This window comes from Terrapene carolina, unplaced genomic scaffold (genome assembly GCF_002925995.2).
Source record: "Terrapene carolina triunguis isolate 2854851 unplaced genomic scaffold, T_m_triunguis-2.0 Scaffold97, whole genome shotgun sequence".
Taxonomy (NCBI): domain Eukaryota; kingdom Metazoa; phylum Chordata; order Testudines; family Emydidae; genus Terrapene; species Terrapene triunguis.
Window position 1 is genome coordinate 4033709 of NW_020664448.1, and position 6709 is coordinate 4040417.

Consider the following 6709-nt stretch of genomic DNA (forward strand, 5'->3'; position numbering starts at 1 on the left):
CTTGCTGGCAAGAATACTGTGGGAGACTGTATCAAAAGCTTTGGTAAAGTCAAGATATATCACATCCACCACTTTCCCCATATCCACAGAGCCAGTTATCTCCCCATAGAAGGCAATCAGGTTGGTCAGGCATGACTTGCCCTTGGTGAATCCACATTGACTGTTCCTGATCACCTTCCTCTCCTCCAAGCACTTCAAAATGGATTCTTTGAGGACTTGCTCCATGATTTTTCCGGGGACTGAGGTGAGGCTGACTGGTCTGTAGCTCCCCGGATTCTCCTTCTTCCCCTTTTTAAAGATGGGCACTATATTTGCCTTTTTCCAATTGTCCAGGACCTCCAGTTGCCACGAGTTTTCAAAAATAATGGCCAATGGCTCTGCAATCCCATCAGCCAACTCCATCTGCACCCCTAGATGCATTAGATCTGGTCCCATGGACTTGTGCAGGTCCAGCTTTTCTAAACAGTCCTTAACCTGTTCTTTCACCACTGAGGGCTGCTCACCTCCTTCCCATACTGTGCTGCCCAGTGCAGCAATCTGGGAGCTGACCTGGTCTGTGAAGACTGAGGCAAAAAAAGCACTGAGTACAGCAGAGTCGCATCTTACGCGGGGGTTAGGTTCTAAAGTCAGCGCGTAAGGCGAAAATCGCGTATAGTCAAACGCTCATTGAGTGGAATAGCAGGCGGAATCGCCCGCACTACAGGTACAGTATTTAAATTATTTTTCTCTTTTTTTGTTTTGCCGAGTGCGCATAGTTAAAATCGCGTAAGTTAAATGCGCCTATGATGCGACTCCACTGTACTTCAGCTTTTCCCACATCATCTGTCACTAAATTGCCTCCCCCATTCAGTAAGGGCCCCACACTTTCCCTGACCACCTTCTTGTTGCTAACATACCTGTAGAAACCCTTCTTGTTACCCTTCACATCCCTTCCTAGCTGCAACTCCAGTTGTGCTTTGGCCTTCCCCATTACACCCCTGCATATTCGAGCAATATTTTTATACTCCTCCCTAGTCATCTCTCCAAGTTTCCATTTCTTGTAATCTTCCTTTTTGTGTTTAAGCTCACGGAAGAGTTCTCTGTTAATCCAAGCTGGTCGCCTGCCATATTTGCTCTTCTTTCTGCACATCGGGATAGTTTGTTCCTGCAACCTCAATAAGAGCAAGACAATTAACTCCTGTGCTTTACACGCACCCCACTCCTGTTAATACACCCCAGTACATTAGCTCTTTTTGCAACTCAGTTCCATTTGTGATCCACTATAGCCCCACCCCCAATCCTTTTCAGCAGTGCTACCACCTTGACAGTTATTCCCCATTTTGCAGGGTGGATAAAAATCAATGATTTAAAAAAAAAATTAAAAAAATCGGATTTTTGTATTTAAATCGGATTTTTTTTTGATAAAATGCTTTTTGCGGAAAAAACCTAGATAGTTTTAATTAAGATACATGACAGCTCAAAGGTATCTCACCATGGAATAGGGATTCTATAGTATGAGACAATATATTCATGTAATGTTTAAGAAAAGTTTTGTAAATGAGTTCCAATAGTTCATGGATTAGGGACCCAATCTTATGGGGTTCCAGGGGCTTTTGTATAGATTATTTAGGTTAATCTTTCTATCTACCCAATGGGACTCAGTGCTCAGTCTAGAAGATACCATCAGAGAGGCTTAGTTTTACAGGTCTCAGACTGTGGCTTTGTGTCTTCAGAGATAACATGCTTGTTAACAGCAAAAATGTTTTTAAATAAATAATATATAGAGGTGAGAAATAACAGACCTCAACCCTATCGTCCCTCTGCAAATTTGTGTACACAGAGTCAATCCCTTACCTCTCTCTAAAAGTGAAAAGTTTCAAAAAGTTCAATTCATAGAAGATTGGTGGGAGAGGAATAGATCTGGACAAGGAGAAGAAATCTGGAGATAAATGTGAGGAGGGAGGGACAGGCAGTAGAAACAAACGTGAAACTGTTTGAGCAGCATATTCCAGAATGCACTTTTATGTAGAAATCCATGATTGAATCGAGTCTTCCTGACTAGTGATTTAAATCATGATTTAAATCAAATCCACCCTGCCATTTTGTAATTGTGCATCGCATTTTTTTTTCCTTCCTAAGTGCAGCCCCTTTCACTTGCGTTTATTAAATTTTGTCGTTCAGACCCATTGTTCAATTTCTCAGGGACATTTTGAATGGCAATCCTCTCCTCCAACAGGCCTGCAGCCCCTTCCCGTTTGGTGTCCTGTGCATATTTTAGAAGTGTACCCTCCACTTTATTATCCAAGTCATTAATGAAAATAGTGAACAGTCCCGCCCCAGGACAGACCCCTGTGGGATCCCACCACATCCTCCCAGTTTGGCAGCAAACCCACTAACTACTCTTTGAGTATAAGCTTTCGTGGGTAAGAACCTCACTTCTTCAGATGCAAGAAGTGAGGTTCTTACCCACGAAAGCTTATGCGCCCAATACTTCTGTTAGTCTTAAAGGTGCCACAGGACCCTCTGTTGCTTTTTACAGATTCAGACTAACCCGGCCCTATGATACTCTTTGAGTCCGGCCCTTCGCCCTGCTGTGGAGATTGCATCTAGATCTCATTTCCCCAGTGTGCCTGTGAGCATGGCACGTGGGACCCTCCCTGAAATCAAGTTTCAGTTCATCTGCCCCACCTAAAACCCCCGGACTAGCGACCTTAGATCCCAGCTCAGAACAGCTGTAAAAGGGGGCAGTCCCTGTCCCAGCCCCCACCGCTGCCCCTGAGTCTCCCTGGAGAGACAGGCGAGGCTCCCTCCCTGGGACTGAGTCTCAGCCAGCGCAGGCGCAAGCGGCCTCCCCACCCCCTCGGCAGCCCCTCCCCGTGGAGGCCGGGCGGTGCTGCTGCCTGGAGCGGGCACACGGCGTTCCCGCGGCAGCGCGCAGGCAGCATCTGGCCGCCGCTGGGAGCGAGCCGCTCTCGGGACCAGCCCAGCCAGCAGGTGAGATGCACAACGGGGGCGGGCTGAGCTCTGCTCTCGCGGGGCCACCGACTCTGGGCGTCAGACCCAGGCACCGAGCGCCTCGCTGGGCAAAGGCACCGCAGTGGGGAAGTGGCTGGAGATTGAAAGGGGGGGGGGGTTGCTGCAGGATCCAGCGTGTTCCCATTTGCATGGGGTGTCCCTCCCCCAGCCTACAAATCCTCCTCCGGGTGCAGAGGGAGCGTGGGGGTGCCTGGCTGCCTTGCGGGGGCTATGGCTGGAAGTGGTGGGAGGGGGATGTTTTCCCACCAAAGAGCCAGTGTTCAAGGCGAGTGAAGAGAGAAGTGCGGAGTCTGGCGCCTGCCTGGCTCCAAGTGGGGAGGGGAGCAACTCCCCCTTCCCCCCCCGCCTAGTGTCTGTTCTTCTGTGGCTGGTTGTGGGCGCTCAGGTTGGGTTTCCATGGGTTCCCAAGTTTGCAGCGTGCCTGTCACGCCGCAGGAGCCACAGGGAGCAGCAGAAACAACGAGGAGTCCGGTGGCACCTTAAAGACGAACAGATTTATTTGGGCATAAGCTTTCGTGGGTAAAAAAAACCCACTTCGTCAGATGCAGGCAGGTGGTCTGCCTCCTCTCTGGGCTCTGGCGGGTGCTGGGTTAGGGTCTTTAGTTGAACTCCCCTGTCAAAACGCAGGTCATTCCACCTTAGCCTGAGACCGTGGGCACCCGCAGAGCAAGAGAACTTGGAGTAAGTGCCTTGCTGGTGTTTGCACAGGGATTTCATATGCACCCCTCGCTGCAGGAGCCTTTTCCAAATGCAAACACAGTATCAACTACCTACAGGAGGCAACAGCCATCCCCACGCCAGCCACACCCAGCTGGACTGCAGAACACAAGGAGAAGATGCTTGGGCAAAAGTGGTGAGGGGCAGCAGTTCTGGGTGATGATGGGGGAGAGGTCCCAGAGCTGAGGGCCCTCTGCTGCTGAGAATCCGCTGCCTCCAGAGATCCCCAATTCAGGAACACGGCATAGCTAATTAAGCACCTAACTTTAAACATGAGTATTCCCACTCGAGTTAACAGTGCTCATGTGCTTCAAGTTAAAGCACCTGCTTAAGTACGTTGCTGAACCGGGGCCTTAGCCTCATGGGTCCGTCTACACAGCAGAGACACCCCTACACACCCGAGACCCTCCCCCCCCTCGTTGGGTTTCCAGGCTGGGGCCCGAGCCCGGGCTCTGACACCTACACTGCTGTTTTTACCCCTGCAGCGTGAGCCTGAGTCAGTTGATCGGGCTCCGAGACTTGCTGCCGCGAGTCGTTTTTTGCTGTGTGGGTGCCCCTGTGTCACTGGTGGCACCTGCACTTCTGCCAATGGTGGTGCTGCGCCGCGGCTAGCAACGGGGGAACATGTTTGGCAAAAAAGCCGAATGTAAATACCCATCCAGAGACCCCCATGCACTGCCCTGTGTTAGGGCAACAATGGGTCCTGCTGCTGCAGCCTGCTCTGACCAGGGGTCTATTCACAGAGGTGCTGAGCACCCCCACCTCCAGCTGAAGTCAGTGGGAGCTGCAGGTGTGGGACACCTCTGAAAGTCAGACCCCTGTAGTTAAAAAGCCAGGAGCTGCCTGGAGCCTGCACCAACCCTGCTACTGCTGGTGAGCTGAGCCAGAGGGAAAGAAGCCTCAGATAGACTTCCCCTTAGACCTCTAGGAGCCAGGTACGCTGCCCGGGATCACAGGCACAATGCACACAGCTAATTTACCTGCCTTGCATGTGGTGAAGGGGGGTATGGGTGTGGCTTACATGTTTGGCACTCAGATTTATCACCGAGAACAGGACTGCCTAACTAGGGGGGTGCCATAGTATTCGCTCCTCAGTGTTCTGAGCCTTGTGGTGCAGGAAAGTAAGCGGTTTGTTTGGGGATGGGGTGGGGGTGAATAATAAGCCATGAAACAGAGGTAAAAGCAGGGCAGTGAGCAGGAAAATTCCTGTTAAATTCTCTGGCTGCTTTTTCTTGCTGCATCTGTCTGGCTGGAGTAGGGAGGAGGACAGGGAAAGTGGTCGTGGGCCACTCTGAAAAGAGGTACGTTTCCGGAAAGGGGCAGGGGCATGTTTGTGTGTCGCCACATGGTTGAGCTGGTGTTTTATCTGGCAGGGGGTGGTGTTCCAGCTGCCCGGTTTTTATTGCTACACGGTTGTGTAACCAATTGTGATTTCAGAGAGCCTTGCTGTATGCGCTGTGCTTGTTAGCATAGCGATCTTCCATGTGGCTGACTTTGTGCTTGAGTCAGCACAAGGCGAATCCTCTCTCTAGGTAACAGATGACTCCGGCTGGAATTACGTGCACAAGTAACACCACCTGCTGCGAGTGCCTACAGCCAGATCATCCCAGGATTGGACCCTTGGTGGCAGTCATGATGGAAAGTCAAAGACAAAAGAGTTGGCAAAGAGCTAAGAACCAGGCATCTGATCTGGGAAGGTGCAGAGCTCCCTTGGCTCCTATCAACTTCTGTGGGTGGGCAGTCAGTGTAGCATGCTGGCCAGATGTGTGTCTGTCCAGCTGCGTGGCAGATCTACAGAGAAAGGCCACTGGCTGCTGTTCACAGCTAATGAAGTTAGTCCTTCTGCTTAAGTTGTAGAATCTGTGCTCTGAAGCTAAAGATCCAGGGTTTGATCCCTGTTGACGGCCCCTCCAGGGAGACGATTACACTCCGCACCTTGCAGGACTGTTCCTTGGAAGAGGTGCAGTTGGTGTACTTTGTAGCACTCAGCTGAGCTAAAGGAGAATCTCCATTAGCCTTTAGCAGTACAGGATCTATGACCCAAAGTTGAATAGTTATAAATATGTGCTGTAGAGGGCAGCAGTGTGTGTGCATGTGCATGCTTGCATGCACACACACCAGTATATTATGTGTTTGTTCTCTAGCTATGCACATATTACATGCATGCTTCTTATTTGTTTGACTAGTAGGGTAATAGTTATTCCTACATGCATTGGATGTTTTTTGAAACATGCGCTGTTTGTCCAGACTCCTTTTCTCTGCTCCTCCACTCTCTTCTGCCGGAGATCTGCATAGACGAAGGGCACAGCAGAGGTGAAACTGAAAATACAGGGCTGGGTTATTCTTGAGGTAGCCCATCTGGATGCTGACGAAGTGAAACTTCCCACAGACCGATCAACGGTCTGCTAGGCTGCTGGGCCAGGACTGTATTGTGCTAGCAATGGCCTCCCCACCCCATTGACTTTCCCCAGCATTTCTTCTGAGGTCCCTGTGCTAGATAAACCACTACCCTGCTGCTGCCCTTCCCCCCAAATTATTTAGTCTGTGCCTGGCTTTTACAGTAGCAAGCGCAGTCAGAAGTGCTATTATACCAGAATTGAATATGGAGTCCCTGAACTGCCCATCTATCTAAGGTTGTCATATGGCTCCCATCACTGCGGTATCTGAGTGCCTCACAATCTTTTAATGCATTCATTCTCCCAACACCCCTGTGAGGTTATGGAAGTGCTGTTATCCCCATTTTACAGAGGGGGAACTGCGGCAAAGACAGGCTAGGTGACATGCCCAAGGTCACACAGGAAGTTTGTAGCAGACCAGGCAATCAACCCTGATCTTCCACGTTCCTGCTGCTGGTCCTGTGGGCCTGCCTGTGCATGCATAAAACGATTTAGGAGGAGACCCTTTACATCTGTGAAGGCAGCAAAATTCACACTTTCGGAGCATAAAGGTCGGCATGTCCCATGAAGGGAAGGGCACC

General features: G+C 50.4%; 1 protein-coding gene across 7 annotated transcripts in view; it reads left to right on the plus strand.

Moving 5' to 3' along the window:
- Nucleotides 1-2876: 2876 nt before the first annotated feature.
- Nucleotides 2877-6709, plus strand: part of CAPN5 (calpain 5) — a 119003-nt gene continuing 115170 nt past the window's right edge. For 6 of the 7 annotated variants that reach the window (XM_026651629.2, XM_026651632.2, XM_026651631.2 and 3 more), the window contains exon 1: nucleotides 2877-2973. The gene's annotated coding sequence lies outside the window, so the exon portion shown is untranslated. Of the gene's footprint in view, nucleotides 2974-4649; nucleotides 4668-6709 lie in introns of those variants that run through there. The other variant, XM_026651633.2, reaches the window with a different exon arrangement.